Below are 26248 nucleotides of genomic sequence, written 5' to 3' on the forward strand. Positions count from 1 at the left end.
TTCCCCGATGACTTTTCTGACATTCCCTTTCTCCCCGAAACCCAGTCTTGGAAACGAGCTGGACGGGGAAGCCTCGGCCACAAAGGTTCGATTCCTTCCCAGCGAGGAAATTTAAATCGGGCGCCGCCGCAGCCCCTTTTTTTTTTGCGGTGCAAGGCGCCGCGGTGACCAGAGGACGTCGCCCTCCCTCTCTCTCTCTCTCCCTCCTCAAGGCCCCGCTTGCTTCCCGACTCGGCTTCGGGAGGAGGGAGAGGCGGCGGCTGAGATTGTCGCCGCCGCCGCCGCCAGAGGCCGGAATTATTTCCTGGGGAAAGCGCAGCAGGCTGGGAAAGCATTTCCGGAAGGTTGGCTGCATCCCGCAGTTGGGCTTGGAGGCGTCTGGCGCGGGTGGCGGCGGCGGCGGCAGGCGGGAGCCGGGAGAGACGAGGAACGGGAAAGAGGCGCCCGGTGGCGGCGTGAGGCGCAGAGCGGGGCGCGGGCGGGTAAGTCGGACCCCGGGCGGGAGCCTCCCTCCCCGCCGCTTCCTGCCTGGGCGAATCCATTCCCCCGGGGCAGGGCGAGGGAAGCAGGCAGGCAGGCAGGCAGGCAGGCAGGCAGGCAGGCGCTCCTCCGCTTGCAACGCCAGGAGAGGCACCTCTGTCTCTGCCAGCTGCCACATCTGCAGCCGCGGTGCCGGCTCCGAAAGGACGTGGCGGCCGCCGCCTCATGGCGGGGGCTGAGGGAGGCTGAAGACTCTCGGCGGGCAGCGAATCGGGTCGCCTGGCCGAGGGAGAAACAGGCGCTCCGGGCTTGGACGGGAGGGGGTGTCCCCGAGCTGCGGGGGGAGGAACCGAACCTGCGGCGGTGGGGAAGCGGGTTTTGGGGAGTACTCCTTTCCTGAGGTGAAATTGCAGCCGCCGAGCTTGAGTTCGCGAGGAGCCGGGAAGACTGTGGGGGTGCGCGGTCCGCATTGGCTTCCGAGGAGGAGGAGGCGGCAGGGGGAGAGCCTTCGAAGGGAACGGTCTTTAAAGTGCCCTCTGGAAGGCAGAAGGCGAGCAAGAGCAAGGGAAAAGTCGAGGGGTCGGTGGAGGATAGTAGTCGGGGTCAGGAGGAAGGAAATCGATGTTTTTTGAAGCGAGGAGGTGGGCTGATGATGGGCAAATTGGTATGAGGAAAAGGTGGTGGGAAGTGTCCGGGGCCTGCCTGGTACACTGAAACGTTCTAGGCCGGTGATGGTGAACCTTTTGGAGCCCGAGTGCCCAAACTGCAACACAAAATCAACATTTGTTTCAAAGTGCCAATACTGCGATTAAAACGTGAATGCTGTGGTTTTAGTTTAGAAAAAATAACTGCTCCTGCACTGCAAGGGTTAAATGCTTGGTGGTGGTTGTTTTTTTTTTTTCTCCTATGGGCGCTATACTTACAAGTCCTCCAATCCCCCATTGGGCTAGACCGGTAATGGTCGCCATTGCACCCCTCCGCTGGATCACTGATCCGGCATCGGAGGACGGGTAAGTATTTCTCTATGGCGACTTATGACTCGTGTGCCCACAGAGAAGGCTTTGTGTGCCAGCTGTGGCACGCGTGCCATAGGTTCGCCATCACTGTTCTAGGCACTCATCTTGCCTTGTGTTCCCTTTTTGGCATTTCCCTTCTCATTACCTTTTGCCAAGCTGCAGTTCACACATCTTTCTCATAAGGCCTGGGAAGGTATACCATCATTTTCCCATCTGAGGTCCACACTGCCTCTGGACAGTGAACAATGAACTGAGGGCAATGTAGTTTCTCTTTGTGGTAGTTTGGTTTCCTCCCCTCCCCTCTGTATGTGACTGTATTGGGGAGTTGGACAGGTGGGCTTGGAGGGCATTATAATGTGGTGCAACCTTGAGGAGGAGATGCTCTTCTATGGTGATGTGCTGCCTCAAGAGTTGACAGTCATTTTTCTGCCAATAGAGCTGGAGGAAGCATTGCTTGGGTTTGCTGGTTTCAGGGCAAGTGCTGAGATTTAGTGATGAAATGCTGAAGGTGTGAAAGAAAAGAGGGTAATATTTCCAGTAAGGGGAGATGGAAAGCATTGTTGATTGGTGAAAGGCTTGTACTGTAATCCCTTTGGCACCCCAGAGAAAAAGTAGATTGTGACTATGCATCAGGAAACAGGGCAGATGTTGCAGTGACTGCAAAATGTAGATTAAGTTTTAAACAGCAAGGTGATGGTGAAAGGGAGCAACTAATAGAAAGCACAATAGCTATTTGTTTTTGATCATAGACTCAGGACTACATTTGAAGTTATTTTCAGGTTTCATTTAGTAAGAAAAGAATGAAATAAACTTCCAGCCAGAAAGTGCAACCAGGGTTTTGCCACATGTACCTCTGAATTTATTTGAGTACAAAATGTATGCACCATAGAATAGAAAGATGTTCTCAGCTAATAGACTTTAGCTGGACTTCAGGTACTAAAAAGTAGTCAATAATAAAAAAATAAAACCAGCCACATGATAGACACCTATAATAGTAAAACTATTAGTAGTAAATAACTTTTTATTAGTACACACCAAGGTGTTTGTTAATAAACATTTCTTAATAAAAATCTTAAAATTTAAAATAGTTTTAAAAGTAATTGGCAAGCAAAAAGTCTTTGCTTGCTGCCCCAAATACCATAGTATAGGTCCAAGGTAGTCCTTTAGCTGGGAGTGAAGAACCCCGTAATCTCAGCAACAACATCAAAAAGGCTTGCTCACTAGATATGGATTGCATCTTGCTGGGCAGGGGCAACTCGGAAGGTGATAGGACATCTGTAAACAACCCCCATTTTGCCGCCAATTAACAGCAAAACCTAGATGAATTTACAGCCATGTGGGCACTTAACTACTTAATATATTATTACATAAATTAAATAATTTTTAAAATTGCTTTTAAATGTTGCTGCTCTTCATTGGTTTATAATGCCTCTTTTCATTTTCCTTCAAGCTCTTCAGAAGCACAACCTTAGAATGAGGCCTTTCAACAACTGTATCTTTTCTAAGCTCTGATGACACCTCCTGCCTTTTGTTCTAATTGTACTGCTGGATTGATTTTATTTGTTTTTACACTTCCACATAAACTGCTTTTGTGAATAATTGTTTTGAATAATCATGTACAATACAAAGTAAAACTATGGCCAGTATTAAGGTTGTTGGGCATCTTGCATATAAAGGAGTGTCTCATTCTGGGATCTGCAATCCATAGTTCTTATGGTATATCCAGTGGTTGCAGCATCTCAGTCTTACAGTCCTGTCTACTTAAAAGTAATCCCCGCTGAGATGAATGGATCTTCCTCCCAGAAACACACATGAAATTGTAGCCTAAAGTTTTAATTTAAAATATATCTGAACAGAAAAAAAAAATCTAATTAGCAGATTGCTTTTCACTCCAGTTCTGTGATATCTGCCAACATGGATTTGTAAGAGAGAAATACCAAAACCAGAAATAATTTTGTATCATGTATTGGAACTGTTGAACATTTTTTCAAAAGTTGAGCTGATATATTCACCATTAATAATGGCTAAAATGCAACTCTTCTCCTACTCTGACCCTCCCCTTGATCCCGGGTTTTGTTTTCCGCTCAATTGTAATATTTGCTTTACTCCTATGGCCCCTGCAACTTCTTATCACTGTTGTTATTGGGGCTCAGCCTGACTCTCATGACATGGCCTGGTCTGCTATGATTTCCTTAGCCTCTGACTTTGAACGTGGATATTTTATAGGATCTACAATGGCTGTCATGGTTCTGCTTGAGGACAGCTCTCTTTGGGGACACAAGTCTATGTGTCATCCATTCTAAGCATTTCACCAACCATTACATTGGCCTGGTAAAAATGTGGGAAGAGGGTTTAAAGAAACAGCCAGTCCTAAAATATGGCCAGGTCAAGTTAAAACATAAACAGGCTGATCAAATTACTAATTTCTAAGACTGAGTTGTGGTTATAATTAGTCTTACTTACCTATACTCCTTGTTTGGGTTACTCGTGTTCTGAATTGTTTATGTGCTATCAGGTTGCTTCTGACTTATGGTGACTACTAGAATTTTTGAGGTGTGTGAGATGTTCAAGGAAATTGCCACCATCCCTGTGAGTTCCATGGCTGAGTGGGAATTTAAAACCAGATATCCTGAGCCCAAATCCAGCACTATCCAGAATTCCATGCTGGTTCTTACTATTCTGAATACAGGCAGTAACTTCTAGAGAGTAACTGTGTTAGTCTGTTGTAGCAGAATAACAAGGGTCATGTTCTATAAGTGCTTGTGGACTGCAACACATTGTAAAGGTAACCTGCAGCCTGTTTGTTTAATGAATAAGATAGGAGGCATTGGACATATTAATTTCTAGATCTTGAATAAATGCTGGAGAATAGGCAAGATCATTCCAGGACATTTTCCTGCTAGAGATAGCTGAAAATTTGAATGGAGCATCATTCTATTGAAAATAAAGGGGTATTACATCTGTGCATTTGTTGCTCTGTAGATTTGCTTGGAATTTTAGCCCATTGACTTTATTTCCAAAAGCATTTCTTTGGAGTAAGCCAAAAGGAAGTTGCCATGATGTAATGTAACTTCTTTTGAGTGCCTTTAACAAGTATAACATATTTCCTGCAAGTGAAGTCCGAAGAGGAAGCTGTGCTAGTCTGTGAATCTTTGGGCTGGGTTCTTCCCATTTAGGCATTTCCTTTGCTCAAATCAAGTGATGGAACAATTTGTTTTAGGGTTGATACCACTATATTTCTAAGGGGAATCTGGAGCCCTGCAGAGGCAAATAGTATATGTCAGTGTGATGCTTTAAGTAATTTTAACCTTATTTTAATTGCGGCTATTAAAAAATTTTCAAACTGTACTATCAGTCTGCAGGAAGAAAAATAAATAACAGTCTGGTGACTGGCCTGGCTTGTTATCTAACAAAAGACAAATGAACTCTTTGTGCACAACTCTGAAAAAAGAGCAAAAAAGTAATACATGGGAGAGCGTTTCAGTACTGTCACCAAATGGGCATATACAGTTTTGTAATATAATTCTTCTGAAAAAGACCCTCAACTACTACTGCTGACATTGTGCACATGAAACGGCACTTATGTATTTAGGAACTATTAGTACTTGTAGATACTGTGCAGTTGTATTTGTGTGATTTGCTAGAATACAGTCATACCAAGAATATGAATTTTTGGTGGCAGGCAAATTATGATCTTCGAGGTCATAAAAGCACTGTTTTAGTAAATCCCTTGCCTTGCCATAACTAATGATCAATAGGTGTTGAGGTGACATTCCAAAAGTACGTAGTAATAGCTTTCATATATTTTGCTTTCATGTGGCTCTTCCATAACAAAAGAAAGTAGAGCAAGAGGACCTAATTTCAGCTGTAGCCATAAGTTAAATGTTCTGAGCCACGTCTGTGAAGAAAATGATGGGAGACCCCCTTCCAACTGCAAAAAAGAATTTGGAGCACAGCCTGGTACAGTAAATATTTGCTTAGGAAATTAGACTGCACTGCTTCTGTTCACTTTAAATCTATCTGTGTTCTCTCCTGTGAAGTTGGAACCTACTTATAGTGACCCTAATAGGGCTTTCAAGGTAAGTGAGATATTTGGGTGGTTTTACCAGTTCCACTCCCCCAGTGAGTTTCCATGGCCAAGTGGGGATTCGATCCCTGTTCTCCAGAATCCTAGTCCCTCACTCTATCCACAACATAACATCTATAAATCTATATTGGCCCAAATTTAAATCTCGTACAGTAACTGAGTTAATGGCTTGACTTTATAAACTTTGAGCACGATGATTTCATAACTTTTCTGCCAATGTAGTCTATGAAGGCTAATACCAAGTAAAACATGTTCATCTTAAGGTGTCAGACTTTGATTCTGCTATTATGGCTAGCGTTGTTATGTGCCATCAGGTTGCTTCCAACTTGGTGATCCTGTGTATTAGGGATCTCCAAAATATCCTGTCATTAAGAGCCTTGCTCAGGTAATTACAATGGCTACTTTCCCCCTTTCCAGTGGTTTGGGATGCCTTATGCCAGCAAGACTGGAGAGAGTCCGTGATCAATGCTCTAGTATACAATCCTGCTATAGTGTCCTGTGGTGTAGGATGTCTTGCAGCAATCTGAGCCTTCTACTTGCCTGTCCTCTCAGCCAGAGCAATTCCTACTTTACAGAGACCTCAATATTTTCAGTCTCTAATCCTGTTTCTTGTAAGAATGGTGTAATATATTTGGGAGGAGATATCTTAGTCACTTATAGCTGGAAGTGACTTGACAAATCTGCTTGTTTGTCCTCTGTAGTGTCCCTGAAAAGAGTAAAACAGCAGTCTTTGCAAGTCTTTTGAGTGCCACCTGTGACCACAATTTTGGAGAGTGGGGAGTCTGCATTTGAAGTGTGTATAGTTCAGTGAAGCTCTATATGTGATGACTTATCTGTCTTCTACAAGAAAATGAATTGTTTGAGTGAGTGTCAGAAGAAACATCCAGTAGACATGTAGGGTTTTTCCAGTATACAGTCATGTGAAAAACAAAGTACACTTTTGAATTCTATGCTTCTGCTTTGGTATACAGAGTTCATGATTGACTCAATGACTGCAAGGTGCCAAGGTCCTGTGGCTGCAAATCAAGTCCAAAGCATGAACCCTCCACCACTGTGCTTGATAGTTGGTATGGGGTGTTTGTGCTGATATGTTGTGTTTGGTTTTTGCCAAACATGGTGCTGTGCATTACAGCCAAACATCTCAACTTTGGTCTCATCTGTCCAAAGGACAGTGTTCCATAAATCACGTGGTTTGTCCAGATGTGACTTTGCAAAACTATGCCGTGCTGCCATTTTTTAAAGAGAGAAGATGCTTTCTCCTGGCAACCTTTCCGCACAAACCACAAACCATACTTCTTCAGTCTTTTTCTAATTGTACTGTCATGAACTTTAACATTTCACATGCTGAGACCTGTAAAGCCTGAGATGTAACTCTTTGGGGGTTTTTTTTGGTTTTTTTTTTTTTTTTGCTATTTCTCTAAGCATTGCACTATCTGAACTTAGGATGAATTTGCTTGGACATCCACTCCTGGGAAGATTGGCAACTGTCTTGAATGTTTTCCACTTGTGCTTTATCTTCCTCTCTGTATATGAACTTTAAATGGTTTGGAAATGGCCTTATAACCCTTCCCAGATTGAGGGGCAGCAGCAATTGCTCCTGTTTTTATAGAAGTGGTCACACATGCTGATGATCAAGGGTATTCGGTTATCAGCGCCTGGTTGCTACTTAACCTCTTAATTTTTAATTCCTATGAATCAGTAAAGGTATACTTAGTTTTTCACACCTGGCTTTTTCCATTTTGGTTTTATTTTTGTAAAATAAATAATGGCATCATGCAATATGTCCTGTGTTGTTTTTCATCTGATGTTGTATTTACTTAGTCTTCAGACCTGCTAAGGACCAGATGATTTTTATTACAGTGGGGGGTCTACTTAAGAATGTCCCTACTTAAGAACAATCCAACTTAAGAACAGCTCCATTTGCTAAATTTTGCTTCTGCTTGAGAACAGAAATCCAAGATAAGAACAGGAAAAAAACCTTTCCTGCTCCTTTTTTAACCTTAGGTCATTTTAGGTTAAAAAAAAATCTCCCCCTAGTGGTAGAGTACGTATTAACCATGCTTCAATGTACAAACGCACCTCTACATAACAAAAAACAGCCAGAACGGATTACAGTGGTGCCCCGTATAGTGACGTTAATCCGTTCCAGGATTAACGTCACTATACAGAAACATCGTAAAGTGAAGTGAAAAAGCCCATTGAAACGCATTAAAACCCGGTTAATGCGTTCCAATGGACTAAAAACTGGCAGGGACAGGGTGGGTGGGGGATCCCGAAGGCTTCCAGGCAAAAGCCTGGAAGCCTTCGGGATCCCTCCACCCTGTCCCCGCCGCCCCGCGCTGCCTTCCCTAGCCGAGATTGGACTCCCAGGAGCCCGATCCAGGCTGGGGAAAGTGGCGGGGGTGGCTGCCAGCGAAGGGGACAGGGTGGGTGGGGGGACCCCTCCACCCTGTCCCCGCCGCCCCGCGCTGCCTTCCCTAGCCGAGATCGGACTCCCAGGAGCCTGATCCAGGCTGGGGAAAGCGGCAGGGGTGGCTGCCAGCGAAGGGGACAGGATGGGTGGGGGGACCCCTCCACCCTGTCCCCGCCGCCCCGCGCTGCCAAGCCCAGGATGCCTGACAGGCATTGGGTCTCCCCACCTTCCCCCCGCGGCTTGGATCCGGCTTGGATCCGACCCACGGGGGCTACCCCGGGCATGGCTGGACTCTTGGGAGTCCAGCCATGGCAGGGCTAGCCCCCGCGGGTCCGATCCAAGCCACGGGGGGAGGGTGGGAGAGCGGGGGGATCCGGATGCCTTTTAGGCATCCCAGGCTTGGATCCCACCCGCCGCCGGTTACCCAAGGTTGGGTAACCGGTGGCGGGTGGGATCCGAGCCCAGGATGCCCGACAGGCATCGGATCCCCCCACCCTCCCCCCGTGGTGGCCTCAGAAGGACCCTTCGGAAGGGTCCTTCGAAGGCCACCGCAGGCATTTTCCCCCAGCTGAGTGGTGGGAGCGCTCCTTTGGAGGCTCCCGCCGCTCAGCTGGGGGAAAATGGTGCCTATGGGGAAACATCGCAAAGCGATATTTCCCCATAGGCACCTTCATTATACGATCGCAAAAGCGATGGCATTTTTGCTATCACTATGCGAATTCGTCATTAAACGGGGCACTCGTTATACGAGGCACCACTGTAATTGGTTTTCAGTCCATTCCTATGGGAAATTTTGCTTCAACTTAAGAACGTTTCAACTTAAGAACACCATTCCAAAACGGATTAAGTTCTTAAGTAGAGGTTCCACTGTATGTCCTGATACGTAAAAACATAGAATTCAAAGAGAGTGTACTTTCCTTTTCACATGGCTGTATTTGGGTAACCTACATATTAAAATATTGCTGTTGCATCTGAACAGGCTCAGTTGGTGAGAAGCTAACTGTGCACTGCATGGGTTGTATTTTACAATTAAGAAAGGAGATTATACAAGCTTTAGTACATCCCTATGCTTTTGATAAACAAGATAAGAAAGTTTAGGGATGGAAGGTGACTAATTTACTGCTAGTTACCATCCTCAGGAAATAAACAGAGAATCCAAACTTCACTTGAAAGGCCTTGAAGTGAGAAAACATTAATAAAGAACAAAAGTGATACAGTACATGTTACAGTTCAGTGAAGATCTGGGAACATACAAAGCATACAGATTCTATTTAGAGTCTTTTGTTGTTGTTTTTTCTTTTACATGTTTAATTTCTTTAGGTCTTGATTTGACAGAATTGACTTTATGACACATTGTTATTATTATTTTACACATTATGTATGTAATTGTTAATGCATAATCACGCTATTTCAATAAATGTATTTGGTGTAGTAAAATTTTTAAAAAAGCTTAAATCAATGAAAAAGAAATGCGGCTTTGATCTCCACCTGCCTAAGTGGCAAATGTTGACGGAACAATTCCCCTTATTCGGTGGCTCTACCATAGTTGGGACTAATGACTGGATTTAATCTCCCCCAAATAATGCAGTTTTCAGAAGGGAAGCCATCAGCTGATTTGATTTAAAAATGTTACAATGAGAAAAGCAACTTTGGGCAAGTTGCTCTTCTTCATTGTCAGTTGTAACATTCTGAGCAACAAACCTCCTTTTTTTGGCACAAGCTTTTGTGCATGTTGCCAGACTTCTTCAGATCTAGCTGAAGTGTATTAAAATCTACAAAAAAGTATGCCTTTAAAGTTTCACAAGCCTTTGTTTTTTTTTCCTGTAGCAGACAAATGCACTGAAAATGTAAACCTTCTGAGTGATCCTAATTCTTCTGATGGTACCTGATCTGTTTGCCATCTGCCATGCAATCTCTATGGTAACCAGGTCCCAAATCTGAGAAGCATAGGTGCAGTGCATTTCTTGGAGTCAGTATTTTTATTAGCTCACCACCTTGCTGATGCTTCTGATTTGTCATAGCAAATACCACCAAGTAGAATACACCACAGGTGCTCTAGCAATTCTCAGATGTATTTATTGGCAAACACTATGGTCACATATTTAAAGTGTGCTGTGTCTAAATTTTGATAAGGTATTCTCACCACACAAAGACTCATCAAAAGTAAAGGAAGCTTGTATGTGATAAATGTGTTGCATCATAATCATCATTAGGAATAAAGGAATTTGTCACTTCATTTTCTCCAACATATCTCCCTGCCACCAATATCATGTTAAGATCTAAGCACTCTAAACCAGGGCTGTGTTTGGACTTGCTGAGGCTCTTAATTGTATCTTAGCACTGGGGTTTGAGTCCTTCCATTCAACCACAGCTATGGTGCTATTATTATTATTAGTTTTATTTATATGCCGCATTCCTCCGAACAAGGGACCCAAAGTGGCTCACAACATTAAAATTCACACAATTAAATCTGGTTTAAGAGACACAATAGTATTATGAACATGAAGAACAATGAAAAGAGAAATAATAGTTTTATACTTGTATATAAGAAGAGCCTCGTGGCACAGTGGTTAAACCGCTGTACTGCAGCCAAAACTGTGCTCATGACCTGGGGTTCAATCCTAGGTAGCCGGCTCAAGGTTGACTCAGCCTTCTATCCTTCCGAGGTAAAATGAGTACCCAGCTTGCTGGAGGGGCAATGTGTAGCCTGCATAATTAACTTGTAAACCGCTCAGAGAGTGCTTGAAGCACTATGGGACAGTATATAAGCGGCACGCTTTGCTTTTTTTGCTTTGTGTATCCACAAACATGCAGGTATCATATATGTAGGCAGAGATGCAGTATAAGAACATAAGAGCCCTGCTGGATCAGGCCAAGGGCCCATCTAGTCCAGCTTCCTGTGTCTTACAGTGGCCCCACCAGATGCCTCTGGGAGCACATGAGACAACTAGATCCCTATCTCCTGGTACCCCTCCCCTGCATCTGGAATTTTGAGGTATCTTCCTTCTAAGCCTGGAGATTATACATCCCCATCACTTGTAACCTGAGATGGACTTTTCCTCCAGGAACCTGTCCAATCCCCTTTTAAGGCATCTAGGCCAGATGCCATCACCACATCCTGTGACAAGGAGTTCTACAGATTAACAACACACTGGGTAAATAAATGCTTTCTTTGTCTCTTCTCACTCTCCCAACACTCAATTAAAGTGGATGTCCCCTGGTTCTAGTAATATGTAAAAGGGAAAAGAGCTTCCCTGTATCCACTTTATCCATCCCCTGCATAATTTTATACGTCTCCATCATGTCCTCCCTCAGGTGCCTTTTCTCTAGACTAGGGGTCTCCAAATTCGACATCTGGCTTGCCTTGCCACACGCCTCTGGTGGGCATGCGGGTGTGCCCTCCAAAATCTGGAATACAGGTATATATGTTTTGGCCCTCACTCTGAAAAGTTTGGAGAGCCTTGCTGTAGACTAAAGAGCTCCAAACACTGTAGCCCTTCCTCATAAGGGAGGTGCCCTAGCCTAGTCATCATTTTAGTCACTCTTTTATGCACCTTTTCCATTTCCACTAAGTCTTTTTTTTTTGAGGTGCAGCGACTAGAACTGTACACAATACTCCAGGTGATAAATAAGCTTGTACAGAAAAATGGGACCAAGTGAGCTTCTCACCCGTCCCTAATAATTACCACTAGCCTTGATTATCTGAATATAGCTGAACATAAAGGGAAGGCTTGACTGATGTGGTTCATGCATGTCCCAGCCAGAGGCAGATCTTTTTGGCAAGCTTGCCACAAGTAAAGTCCATAGCATACAAGGTTGTTGCTGTGGCTTATGTAAAGCCATCATACCTTCTTGGAGTGGCTTTGGATCTAGTGTCTATTGGCAGGTAGTCAGGTATATAGGGCTAACGTGGTGTTATGGAATTAAAAAAAAAAGCTTCCCCTGTACAAAGAAGAAAGGTGTTTGCTTTTACTATGTAAAGTGGCTAGTGTTGCAACAGCAGTTTACTGTACAGTCTTCTGTTCCTCCACAGAGATCTGATATATATATATATATATATTAAAAATATGTCTCTAGTTTTTTTTCTTGAGAGATGCCTTTGTGGAGCCTGGTCTGTTTTAGTTAAATAACTTTCCAGAAATCTCAAATAATAAAACACGATATAAATTTAGTAGCCTAGTTGGTGTACAGTTTCAAGATGTTAAATAGTAATACTGATTTGCACATTTAGAATTAGAGTCTTTTAAAGTTCTAACTTCTGTGTTATGTAATTTCTCAGTCCCCATAACAGTGCAAAGGTTTGCTTCAGAAAGTTCAGAGGAAGTCTTTAATCTAGATTATTTTACTGGTATGCATGTGTCGGGGTTTAAAATAAGACTCCTAATGCATCTTGAGATATGCAGAACAGCTGCACAATCAAGAGTGGCTCAGGGTTATAGCTGTGCAAAGATCTTTGGGCTCTGTAATTACATTTGGATTCTTTTTAGATTATAATATTTGGTCAGGAATGCAAAAGGGTATACTTTCCTTAATATTAATTTGTTTTCTTAATATCATGAACACAAATGTCAAATACTATATGCAAAATGGATTAACGATTAAGTAGTTGTTCCAGAATGCTGTCCTCCAACCATCTTCTGTGCTGTGGGTGTTCTGGAGAAGAACCCCAGAACAAAGGATGGCTCTGGAAGGCTGGTGGTGGTGGGCATTAAACCAAGGGGAAGGGTAATCTAAGTGAGAGATAGGTAATATGAATAGCACAGAGAGTCTGAAAAGGGAGGTTGAGGTTAGAGAAGGAAAACAAGTGAGCAAAAGGAGACACTGGAGGTAAAATGGTGGAGATTGAGAGATGCAGAGTGATTTCTCTGCAGTGGAGTGTGGTGGCTGAGGTGAGCCAGGCCAGGATTGCATGAGCACTGGGCACTGTCACAAAGGATAGGCCACAAAAGCAGAGGAGATCCAAATCCCAGTAGAGTGAGGCAAGGAGAAGATACCTTAGTGGAAAAGATGTGGCTCGAAATGGCACTGTTGCTTAGAGAAGGAAAGTATTGGGAACCTTGAATGTGAAGGACAGAGTGTACCAGAAACTGATGTGAAGTACAGTATCTTGCAGCCCTGGGGCTATGTCCAAAAAGGCTATATTGAACTCTGACTTATTCATAGACTGTGGAGTATATGATGTACAGCTGACGCAGGCAAGCTCTGTGAATTCTTGCATGCTAATAAAGTACAGGTTGAGATCTCAGTATATTTCATATTGAAGGCACAGTCAATGTGGAGGAAGAAAGTTTGAATGATGTGCTTGTATTCTCCACTTTATCCAATGAGTGAGAACATCAGGACCAACAGAAGACTCCTTATTCCATCAGTAATAAAGTCTGAGAGATTTGGCATGGCAAATGCACTATATACCTTCCAACCTTTATTTGAATGGGGGTGATATTTGCTTTATTCTGCAGCAACCATTCATGTACTGGCCACACAATATCTCTGTAGTAGAATTTTAAAGAGGGAAAACAACATTCTGTGTGATAGGCAAGCTGGTGCCTTATGAATATTCTGAAAAGCAGCCCCTCCAATCTCTCACTGTGCTGGCCATGTATGTGCTGAGTGTATGATCAAATCTTAACACATTTAGGCCAGAATTGTTTTGTTGTTTGCATATTTTGCATAACTTGCTGCAGCTAATTGATGAGGTGCTGGGGCATGCATTATTTCTGTGCCTAGTCCCACACTGATTGTGCAACCAAAAGGGACTTCATAAGTTAGCGGGAATTAGTTGTGTGCAAACCTTCCATGAACCACCAAGATTCTGGCCTTAAAACAGTTTACCATGCAAGTATTTTAGTACAGGAGGCTGCATTTTAATATTAAAGTTATTTTTTATCTAATTATAATGTCATGTCTGATTTAAAAGTGACTCAAGCTGTATGTAGCTATAAAAAGATGAATGCAGCATTCTTAAGAGTAAATATTAAATTTGAAAGATTTTTTTACATACATCCTCTTTAAATAGCAAATAGAGTGTGAAAATGGACTTTGAAATGAAAAAAATGGCTAACAGATGACAAATGACTTAATTTATATTTATGTATAAACCACAATGTTAAAATAGCTAGAATAATCAAAATACAGAACCAGTTGTCATATTCAAAATCAAATGCAGAAAAGGTGAATTATTAGTGTAGTTTATGTGCTTGTGATAAGCAGAAGGGGATGTGTGCATGGGCTTCTCTCACAGGGATGGGGAATGATGATGAGCACTACAGCAGTGTTTGTTTGAATGGGCACCTCACACTTAGAACAGAAGTGCCATTGTGAACTTCCTGTGGCAGTAGAGCACTCTTTGACAATTTCCTGATCCAGATTATGGAGGTGAAAAAGTAAATGGGTGGCAATATTATAATAAGGAAAAAAAAGGTTGTAGTTCATTCTTATAATGAAATTTTTAGCTACTCCAAACATATTGTAGGTAAGTCTCCCGTGCTGTATCTCATCTAGGTGTCGAGTCAGTCAGTCAGTCTCCGCTGTTGGTATTTCATGTTCACAATGTCATTTGGCTTCTTTGTGCAGAATGTAGAAAATCTGCATAAACTTTGATACTCTGCCATTTATCAGATTCTTTTGTAATTTGTAATCTATGTAGTGGATTTTGTGGTTTAATAAAAAGGGTGTGTTTATCAAGTTCCTGTCAAAGTATTTTGAGAAGAATTAGAAGCAAAGTTGTTAATAAAAAATGCAGAGAGTAGCTGTAAGGCATTTTGTGGGTACAAACATATTACCTTTGTTAATTACAGATTTGATCTAGAATCCTGTACAGTTCTTTCTTTCTTCACAATTAACTTGTGTTGTCAGGAGAGAATATTATTGTATGGAGCAGTTACACTCTCAGAAATAATTTATGCTTTACACTTCTCATTATGCTTTTATAGATTTTAATAGTGCCATGATTCATGTTTTACATTGGTGTTCTTTTGAATTAAAATGGCTTCCTTTTGGCTTGGGAGGTGATTTGGAGGAAGAGGCAATTTCATTGTGGTAAAGGGCTTCAGGAAAGACAAAAGACCAATGCCTGACTGTGTTAAAGATTACTTCAAAATTGCCATGCTTATGGGCCAGTAGGGTTGGATCCAGTTCAAAGTTGCTTGAAGATGTGCCCTATAGAAATCAATGTGAAAATAATTAAATGGGATTTAATGATAATTACCTTTGGGCTTGATGCAACTCAGAGACTTCTAAGATAATTTGTTGTAATCTTTGAAAGAAATCTTGTATATTTTCAGGGTTTTAAACAATGGACAGATGACCATTATTTGAAAGAATGTTGCATATATTGTATGTAGGCTCTTTTAACATAAAAGCAAAGCAAAGCATGTTGCTTATATACCGCCCCATAGTGCTTCAAGCACTCTCGGGGTAGTTTACAAGTTAATTATGCAGGCTACCCATTGCCCCCCCCAGCAAGCTGGGTACTCATTTTACCGACCTTGGAAGGATAGAAGGTTGAGTCAACCTTGAGCCGGCTACCTGGGATTGAACCCCAGGTCGTGAGCACAGTTTTGGCTGCAGTACAGCGGTTTAACCACTGCGCCATGAGGCTCTACATAGTTTTTGGACCCCTCAAATTGCCAAAGTTTCGTGGCAGTGTCTCCATGCATGTTGTACATGTACCTACAGTGAGGAGATCTGAGTGGGTTTTTACAGACATATAAAAGCAGTTAAAAATAATATAGCTTAATTTTACACTTCATTATTTGCTTCTGAAAATATCAGAGCTCACTATAGCAATTGTAATATGTAGTGCTACCTCCTCAATATGTATAATCAGTTAATAATCATCATAGTGTCATGGACATGGGCTAGGATCCAGTAGTACAATAACAGAAGCAGTTTTGACATGAAATCTCTGTGGAGGTAATGCCCTTTCCCCTGCAGTTCTCTAACAATTTACTTCATGGGGCTGGGAAACCCACCAGAGTTTATATTTTGGGGACGGTGGAAAGGAAATAAATAAAAATCCTGTTGTGCAGAGGGATTGCATGGGGAAGGACATTACCTGGTTTTGCTGATGGAACTAATTCCATCAGCAGAACTACCCCACTAGATCCTGGTGGAAATATAGGTCCTTATAAGCAGCAATCAATATGTGAAATGTATGTGAGTAAATGTGGGGAACACTGTGGTGAAGGGACCATGGCACTATATGAAACACGCAAGAAGAACACACCTCCAATCAGATCACACAGAATACAGTTTGGAAAGATAAAACACAGCCAGATTTATACATTTATGTACATGTTTCTTGTTCCCTCAAAGAGTTTCTGAAAAGGAATAAGGCTGGCCAGGTTTTCCTTCACCGGGGCAGGTTATCTCGCCTTCCAATCTAGATTGGAGGAGCAAACAAACATAGCAGTAGTCATTCCTTCCACCAATAGCTGGGCTTTTGTCTCTCTTCCCCTAGGCAGATGCTCTGTACCAGGACCAATGTTACATAAATTGAACTCCAGCACCTTTCCTATACAAACATTATTTCCTATCACCTTGGAAGTCTCCAACCCTGTAACCTCTTTGCAAGAAAATGAAGTGTTTTCCTGTCAATACACACAAAAATGTAACCATGTATTTTCAAAATTGCTGTCTGTTGACCCACCCTGTTGACCAACCCTGTTGTAAAAGTCCATCATTCCTGTGATTCCCACTCAGATAAAGTTTTGGATTCCTTTGTAACCCCATACCTTCTGCCAATAGGTCATGAACCACCTATTTCTCTATTTCTCCTCCCACTTCTTTGTACTGTGAACCGCCCATTCCTCCTCCCTTTCCCTTGTGTAACCAATGTTATAAAAGTCCTAGTCTTCCTGTGCATGGCACAGTTGTTCCTGCCTACGCTTGGAGGCATGACTTCCATCACACTTTTTTATCTAGCTAAATAAAACAGCAGCCATTTGAACTCTCTCGAGTCAAGATTTATTGACAATTAATTTTGACTTCGAAAGTCTAGGGACTAGCCCTGACTCAACAATGGTTCCTATGCTTAATTGGTGCCTCACTAAGAATTTCAGGTTATGTTCTCAGTGAATGTTATCGCAGCTGGTAATGGTTGTCTAGCAAATTTCTGCCTTTGGGCTAAAAGAGCATGAACAGTTAAATGGTCTGTACACTTGCACAATTCCCTTCTTGTGGCGTCGTTTTCCAGCATTGAAGCAATGGAGTTTTGGAATCAGGGTTATGCTTTCTTTGACAAAGGAACTGTTAAACATAAGTGGTCTCAGGATGATACTCTTCATGTGCCATCTGATAAGCCGAGTATGTTTCATCGGAACCTGGATGTTTTTTTTTTTTTGGTCTCAGGATGGAAGATACTTGTTTTATGGTTTTAATCAAACATAAAGATCTCTGAATGCATCCTCATGTGTGTTCTGATAAAATTGGTACACATTTTTTCCTCTGGAGTGTTATAGTGTATAAGGTGCTGTGATGGGACAATTTCAAGAAGTTTTAACATGTACAAAACGAGCAATTTGTTTGTTTGGATGCCTATGACTATGTTAATGACAGCATAAAGAAAGAATGGGTTCAGCTCATTTAATTTTTTGCCTCATTGTCAGAGATTAATAATGTGATGTGATAATGAAAAATCTCTGCTTGTATAAAACTAATCTGATCCAGCTTTAGCTTGGAAGATACCTATTGCTGAGGGAAAGTTATTCTTATTTCAAGGGATCCAGCTGTTGTAAGTTATAGCTAAAGTTAAAATTAAATAAAACTCTTTCACATCTTCTGAAGTTAAAAGTCTTATTTTGACTAGGTAGGAGGATACTAGCTGTGTTATTTTCATAGTTGTTGTGTCCATATAACCTAAATTAGGGGTGGGGAAGGTTTTTTAATTTTAAGCATACAGGAAGAATAATTCAGGAGCTAGATCTAAGAGTGAGTTTTACCTAGAGTTGTTGGTGGATAGACCCAGAGCAAAAGTAATCACTTGATATCTGCAAAATATGATACTCAAACATTTGCTGGGTGTGGCATATAGCCTGGGGGTTGCCAGTGATGGATCCTTCTTTAGGATTATTAAGGGGGAAGAATTGTACTTAAGTATTACATACAGGAATGCTTTCTACCTCCAAAGAGGTTCATGTTTAAGGTCTTATTTGCCTATCATATGGTTTTCTTTCTACAAAATGAAATAGTGTTATCTACGGGTAAAACAAATGCATTTATGATAATCATATGAACTCATAGATTTAAGTTCATATTCTTTATGTTAATCACACAAACTCATGTGTATAAGTTCATTTTATTGATTGACTACATGTTTCCTGATCCTTCCTTGCTTTGATTTTTTTCTTAATGAGAAAGGGGCTTAAGTATGGATTAGTTTTGTCAGGTTCAACTAAATTGCTGACTATTCTTTTAGTGGAAGTGGTGTGAGTAGTTCGCTTGCCCTCCTCCTCCTCTCTCAGAATAGCCTTCCTGTGAAACCATTTGTGGACCAGAGCTGTTTGGAGTGGGTTTTGTTGAAATTGGTGAAACCTCTGTGGAAATGTTTACAGACTCATGCACTTGTCCCCATTGAAAGTAGCAGGAGTAGTAAATTGTGCCTAAATGGATAGACAAGTCGAAACTATATTTAGCTAGTTGACTTCAAACACCATCTTTCTCTGAGATGTTATCTGTCATTGCCTTCATTCTCAGTGAGCTCTCAATACAGTATTTTGATTTTGTTTCATTAGCCATTGTTTTTGTTAATCTGCAAGAAAAAAAATATATCCAAGAATGGATTGCCATATAGCCTCAAATATTTCTGTTTTGTTCCTTTCCTGTGTAATCTTAAAGCCAAGCTAGTGCCGGTAGTTTTGCCAGCCAAGCTTCCCAACTGGAGAATGGGAGGCAATGGTGAGTTAGCTGTCCAGGCTTTTGGCGAAGTTCTCTTGGAAACTAATTTGGCTCTTTGAATCTATATTTGTTTGGTTAAGGCTTAGTGGCAGGTAGCCCAACATCAAATGTACTGCTGATCCCAAAGCCAAGCATATTTGTGTAGTTCCTGCTTCCCATAAAATTGTGATAACACTCTATTGTCAACGACTGCATAGGCAGTCAAAAATCTGCTCTTGAATAGAATGATGGTGGGGCAGGAAGGAACAGTTTTGCTCTTTTGAGCCAAACAAATCAGTATAAAATTTGATCTAAAAGTCTTACCTTTTTCTCAGTGAAGCCATCCGTCCATCTGTTCCCCCCAATCTCATTTTTATACTGCCCATCTGGCCAGGGGCCACTCTGGACAGTATACAACAACACAGCAACAACATAGTTAAATACCAATTTGATAAAAATGATAATAAAATACAAATAAACAATACAGTCAAAAACATTAAAATACATTTACAGAAATAAACATTTAAAAATGGCAGACGATTAAATGAGGCTAACTAAGATCAGCTGATTCCGCAGGTATAACGCTTTGGAATGCCTGTCTGAATAACAGAGTTTCTTAAAATCACCAGCAAAGGGGAGCAGACAAATTGCAGGAGGGAATTCATTTCACAGCCGAGGAGCAACCACGGAGAAGGGCCGGTTTCTTGTCCTCTCCTGCCGGCCCTTTCTTGGAGTTAGAATCCTCAGCCAGCCTGCTTGGGATGTTCATGTAGGACAGGCAGATCCAGTTGGAAGCAGGCGTTTTGCCAGATACTGAGTTCCCAGACTGTTATGGCTTTGTAGGTTAAAACCATCACCTTGAAGTTAGCATGGAAACGTGCTCCAGCAAATGGAGCAGAGATATCTTTCTTGTGGTGCAGTGGTTAAACCGCTGTAAAGGTTCCCCTTGACAATTTTTGTCCAGTCGTGTCTGACTCTAGGGGGCGGCGCTCATCCTGCTCTTCAAGCCATAGAGCCAGCGTTTGTCCGAAGACAATCTTTCCGTGGTCACATGGCCAGTGTGATTTACACACGGAACGCTGTTTACCTTCCCACCGAGATGGTACCTATTTATCTACTCGCATTTGCATGCTTTCGAACCGCTAGGTTGGCGGGAGCTGGGACAAGCAACGGGCGCTCACTCTGTTGCGTGGATTCAATCTTACGACTGCTTGGTCTTCTGACCCTGCAGCACAGGCTTCTGCGGTTTAGCCCACAGCGCCACCACGTCCCTCTTAAACCACTGTACTGCAGCCAAAACTGCTCATGACCTGGGGTTCGATCCCAGGTAGCCGGCTCATGGTTGACTCAGCCTTCTGTCCTTCCATGTATCCTGCATAATTAACTTGTAAACCGCCCAGAGAGTGCTTAAAGCACTATGGGGCGGTATATAAGCAGCACACTTTGCTTATAGGGACTTCTGGTGCATTGCTAACCACTGGTTTTTATGTGATGATAAGTTTGAGATGTTTTGTATCAGGACAGAAAGAAGTGTCATCTTATCTGCAGAGGCCATGGTGTACTACAGAAGGATGTCAATATGAGGATGAGGATGTCCTCACCGACCAGATAGGCGGGGTATAAATTAAATAAATAATAAATAATAATAATAAATAATTCAAATTGGCTCAGTATCTGATTCCCATTCTTGATCTCAAGGCTGATTGCAGAAGAAAGGCAATATAATTCAAGCTGCTTTGGCTGTAAGACAGTTTGTGACCACCAACTGTTTGAGGGAGCTTTGTTGTTGTTTCTGATTTGTGGAGATTCTATAAATCAATGACTTCTGAAATGTCTTATCATTAACGGCCCTGCTCCAGCTGTGGCTTCCTTTATTGAGTGAATCCATCTCACATTAGATCTGCCATAGGAAAAGAAGAAAGACGGTGGAGCTCTGTTCCCGTTTTCTGATGTTGGAACCTTTTTCTAACCTCTCCGGAGACCTTGGTCATCTACAGAGAGGTAGTGATTGCTTGTAAAGCCAGGATGTTATGTGGATAAAACTTTGGGGTCCTGGACAAAACTTCTGGCTTGCTCACACTTCTTGTCTGTCTCCTTTCCAATGTTGAGTGCTCCTACCAAGCTTAAGAGTCATATTCCTTGATGCAAACTTTTTTCTGCATATGTGGACCAAGAATCATGGTTTGCTTTAGTCACTTGCTTAAAACAAACACTACTTTGTTAATTCCTAGAATTATAGTTTTGTAGATAGCAAAACAGGGGTTTGGATCCCAAAAGCTAAATGATAATCATATGCTAAACCATGCTTTAACCTTGTGAACAAACCAACTCTATGGCATCCATGCTTTTTGACTTGTAAATCTGTTGTCAATCCTGCCGAGTCCCCTCCAGTTGCCTAATGTGGCCCTCAGAGCCCTTCCCTTTCCCGTTTCCCTTCAGTTTCTATGCCGGCATTTCAACTGCAAAATTCCAGTTTTGTTTATAACATGGCGACAGCTGCCCATCTATCTGATCAGTCTCTGCAAGGAAGACTTCTGTTTCAGTGCGCTTGGGAGGGGGGTTGTGTTGTGTGCTCTGCCAATGAGAAGTAGATGAGCTGTGAAGGTTTAGTGAGCTGAATCTATTTTTGGTTTTGCAGATTCCAGGCTTTGCCTGTTTGTTTTGGCATAGGCTGGTCCATGGCACTTCCTCTCAGCCCGACTTGGCTGCTGAAGTGCACACATGCTCTGTGTTATGGCTGACTAGGTGATAAAATTGTAAGTGCAGTTCACATCATTTCCCCAGTAATCTCATTGAATTTGGGTAGAATTATGATTTCTGCACCATGGTTAAAGAAGGTGGGGTGATTTTGAGAAACCAAATGCATGTTGATGAAGCAAATACATGTTTGAACCAAAGTTGAAGCCTAAAATCCTATTGATTTTAGTGAGAGTTGAACAGGTGTTTATATCTGTCCCTTGGAAATCAGTGGCCCAGATCCTCTTGCTTAGTTACACTGGTGCAACACAAGTGGAGTAACTTTTGGAGGGAATTACCTTAGGTTAAAAAAATCATTTGTAGGCATTATCTGTTGCATAATAAATTGTAGCTTTCAGCATGCAAATGATAGTGCCTATAGTGATTTCTTAACTTGAAACAGTTGCCTCCAAAAGTTTTTGTTATACACTTTTAAATACAGTATATAACTTACGTTTTAAATTCTGTTCTGATTAATACTGTGAGCTACCTTGAGCCCTCTTATCAGGTGAAAGGTGGTTTATAAATAAGAGCGAGGGGGAGGGAGGGAGGGAGAGAAAGGGAGAGAAGTTGCATAGAAATGTGAACAAATCTTGGTTTGGAGTTTCCTGCTGGTTTGTATGCATGGCACCACAGGTGCCACATATTCCCTTCCCCCTCCTTCCCAGTTGAAGCCCCCACCCACTCACCAGTTGTCGCGGTCTCCTATCATCGTCCTCCTCTGGCTGTTTGACTGATCTCTGGCAGGAGCATGGGCTTTCCTGCCCCACCTCCTTGGCTGATCACCCACTCAGACAAGGAGGCAGGACAGACAAACCCATGCTCCTGCCAGGGTTTGGTTTAACAGCCGAAGAGGAGGAAGAAAGGAGAGGAGAGGAGAGGAGAGCGCTCCGAGTGGTGAGTGGGTGATTGGCCAGGGAGGTGGGAGAAGGGAATATGTGGCACCAACCTCTGAACTGTGGTTCATGCCCATCTCTAATGTTGCACCATTTGCATAGCTAAGCAGAAGGATTATGGCCAAAATATCTTAAAATATGCCTAACTGGACTGGATTGTTCCTGCTGTTGGCCCTGTTGTCTTGGAGAACAGGCTTAATGTAACCTTTCTTCCACTGAATCAGGCCATTGGTATTTCTGTCCTACCAGCTTTTTAAGGCCTTAGGCAGATATCTTTCTTATTCCTATTTTGTTTACTGAAGATACTGTAGAATAAACCTGGAATTCAGGATTGATTGGTTGGCGGTCAGAGCTATATAGTGTCTACCATACATACTGGCCCTGTGCCATATAAATGAGCTGCCTTCCCTCTGATGCAGGGGTGGGCGCTGCCCTTTCATCTGTGTTAAAGAAAAATTGAGCTGTTAGCCCATCTGACTTAAGCTCGTGGGAAACCATTCCCCTGGCATTCCATGAGAGGCTGCCATCTTGTTCTTTGCTTCAGGTGGCAAAAATGTGTCGAGACAACCCTGTTGGCACCTTTTGAAAGTAGTGTTGGTGATACCTGTGTACTGCACAGATAAGCTAAGCCTTGTCTTCGAGAAAGTAACATTTTTTGCCAGAAGGAATGTTTATGTTTCTGAGTGTCTCTAAATGTTAATATTTCTGACAGATAAAGTTTATAAATGTTTAATTTCTGAAATATTATGCTCGTTCGCCAAAAATATAAAATATTGCTGCACTATATACAGTACCTGAGTTATATAATGGTAACTGGATATATGAGCTTCACTGCTCAGTGGTTCCTGTTTGAATGCCACTGAAGAAAAGCACCTTGGGGCAAGAATGAGGGAGTGTTAGAAAATTAGCAAAACTGCTCCTAGGGGCCTGGAAGACTCACAGGTATATAAATTATAAACATACCTGTGGTGAAAGCAGCCTTAGACCCAGCTTCAGATCTCATATTTCATGTTTTAGCTCCTGCACAAGATTCAAAAGAAGAGGTTTATTTTTAGAAACATTAGCAAAATGAACTTTGTGTTTATACTATTTTGCACAAAAGCTTTGCATTTTTCATTTAAAAACTCTGGATTTTATTTAAAATACATTTTTTTTCAAACAATGCAGAAGTTTTAATTAAAAATATATTTTGGTTGTTGTGGGTTTTTCGGGCTCTTTGGCCTTGTTCTGAAGGTTGTTCTTCCTAACGTTTTGCCAGTCTCTGTGGCCGGCATCTATATACAGTATTACTTTTGCATAGAAACCACATCTTCACATTTTTTTGCAAAAAAAATCCTCAAATTCAAAAATGCACAAAAACTCTTGTCCTGTTTCAGCAGGGAGAAAGGCATGTGTTGTTTTTTTTATTCCCTCTCATGAGAAATAATAAATGGAGATTTATGTCCCTAATTTCAATGCCAGAAATGCAATACAAAATATAAATGAAATGGTACCATGAAGCCAAAGATGCATGGTCATGTCTCAATAATTTCATAAGCAGTTCTTCATTCAAAATTTATTGGATTTAAAAGTGTTTATTGTTGGTTAGCTGAAGCTTCTTCCAGCTCTAACCAACGACTCCTTGCAAAAAAGTAAATTAATTAAGTTCAGTATATGCACTTATTTGTGAATAAATCAATAAATCTCAAGAAGAAAAGAGCAGCACACTTTCTTTGTTTGGGAGTAAGATGTGCATATGTTGCAGTATATACATGGTCATAAGCAGACATGTGCCATGATGCTGATCTGATGTGTGGCTGTTGTAATGATACACAGAGCCAGGAAATTGAAACCACGTCTCTGAAGTCCTAAGTCCATTATTTTATGCACCGTACCACACTGGGTATTCTACTCATAGTGTAAAAGAAACCCATTTTAAAACATTCTAATCCAAAAAGTTATTTTTCAATTAAAATGGGATAGAAAATACTTTATTACTTTGGTTCTTCTTAGAAGGATTTTTGTAAAAGATGTTTCATTACCTGATTGACTAATATGTAGCCATGATTATTTCTAACATATATTTTACTTCAATAACATTGGCAGTCCAATTGTCTTCGTTCTACACTATTCACATATAAACCCCACTGAGTTCAATAGGGCTTAAAGCCAAAAAAAATGGGCATAGAATTGTAGCTTTAATTCTGCAGAATGGTCTAATTTTGCTGAGAACTTCTTGAAGGAAAGTCAGGGTGCAAATAATGCTATTCCAGTGAAATGTAAGTGCAATTAAATGCTGAGTATTAGTGCTGCAGCCACAAGAGAAATTATGAACTGAAAAGTTGTGTTTTGAAGAATAACATGCCTACAGAAATTAATATCTGTATGGCCATTATAAGAGAAACATGCTCTTGTTTTTTCCAGGCTTAAGGTTGATTTATTCTCCGTAATTTGTGGCTGCAGTTGTAACAAGCAATGTAAGCTTAAGTAAATGATAAACATACCTATGAGGAAAGCAGCCTTAGAAATTTTGAAATATGATTTTTGTGTTGACAGAAGAAAATGAGCACCAGTTGTGTGATTTTTAACGGCTGGTGGTAGTTATACTGGGAAGGCTGACAGAATGTTGAAAAGCATAGCTGTGTTTTGTTTCCATGCCACAGACACTTCCTGAAGCTATATAATGTGCCTCATATCTGTGTAAGCTTTCTTTGCAGTCTTCTAATTGTTTGTTTTACTAGATCACATAATGAGTGCCAGATTAGGGCCATGTTCACAGTGCTGCACGTTTAATTCAAAGCCTCTTCTACTCTTTCTTCCCCTTTGTCTTATTCATTATAAAAAATCGGAATTATGAGCTCCTTTGCTGATAGGGCTTCTGGTCGCTTGCAAAACACCATATATATGGTGCTGCTGTATATCATCATAATCCATATAGTAAAAGTTATCAGAATAATAAAGGCTTTCATAAGAGCTATCTGAAAGTGTGCACTTTCAGAGAGAGAGAGAGAAAGTCAATGGGTTCCCTTTGTTTGTACAAAATAGTAGAGGGAAGACAGCTGTAGTTGCCACTTTAAAGGAATCAGCATTGCTTTAAGGTACAGATTTTTATAGTTTCCAAGAATTTCCAGTGTTATAACATATCTGTGGGATGAGGGGATGCCAGGAATAACTTCAGACAGATTTTAAAAAGAGAGTTGATACAATCTCTGATTTCTAAGCTCCATATATGGCTGTTAACAAGTACATATCTCTGGAGACCTAAGCGTTTGAGAACTGCAGATTTTTTCTAATGTTGTCTCCTCCACTGAGTGCTGGGGGGAGACAGAAAAATTAACCTAAAGAATCTGTACAGATTATTGTCTGCTCAGAAGTCTTTAGAGTTCATAAAACTGAGTCCCCTGTCTAAAAACTGTTGGGCCCTCTTTATAAAACCTTTTTACAAATATTACTGACTTGGAATTTATAATCCTTATTCTGTAATGAAAACTTTGACCTACAACACACTTTTAAATTCAAACTATAGAGTTCTAGTAAATTCTTTAAAATTAAAACAAACATTTAAGGCTTTTTAACAGTAAAAATAAAAAGTCTGATTTAAGTTAAAATATGACTTTTTTAAAAAAAAATACTTGATTTTATCCATCCTGGGATTTCTTTACCTTCTCTCAGGCATGCCTAACCCTATTCTAAGATATTTTTAGTGGCATCATCTGATTGCCTCCTTAGTTTGACAACTGGGTGAGGAGAATAGGAGATATGACTT

The 26248-nt window shown here is 41.4% G+C and overlaps 1 protein-coding gene across 12 annotated transcripts in view; it reads left to right on the forward strand.

Moving 5' to 3' along the window:
• Window positions 1-341: 341 nt before the first annotated feature.
• Window positions 342-26248, forward strand: part of APBB2 (amyloid beta precursor protein binding family B member 2) — a 216824-nt gene continuing 190917 nt past the window's right edge. For 8 of the 12 annotated variants that reach the window (XM_073001177.2, XM_073001178.2, XM_073001185.2 and 5 more), the window contains exon 1: window positions 342-482. The gene's annotated coding sequence lies outside the window, so the exon portion shown is untranslated. The remainder of the gene's footprint in view (window positions 483-26248) is intronic. The other 4 variants (XM_073001181.2, XM_078393989.1, XM_078393993.1 and 1 more) reach the window with 2 other exon arrangements.

Source organism: Pogona vitticeps, chromosome 5 (assembly GCF_051106095.1).
Source record: "Pogona vitticeps strain Pit_001003342236 chromosome 5, PviZW2.1, whole genome shotgun sequence".
In the NCBI taxonomy this organism is placed as follows: Eukaryota; Metazoa; Chordata; class Lepidosauria; order Squamata; family Agamidae; genus Pogona; species Pogona vitticeps.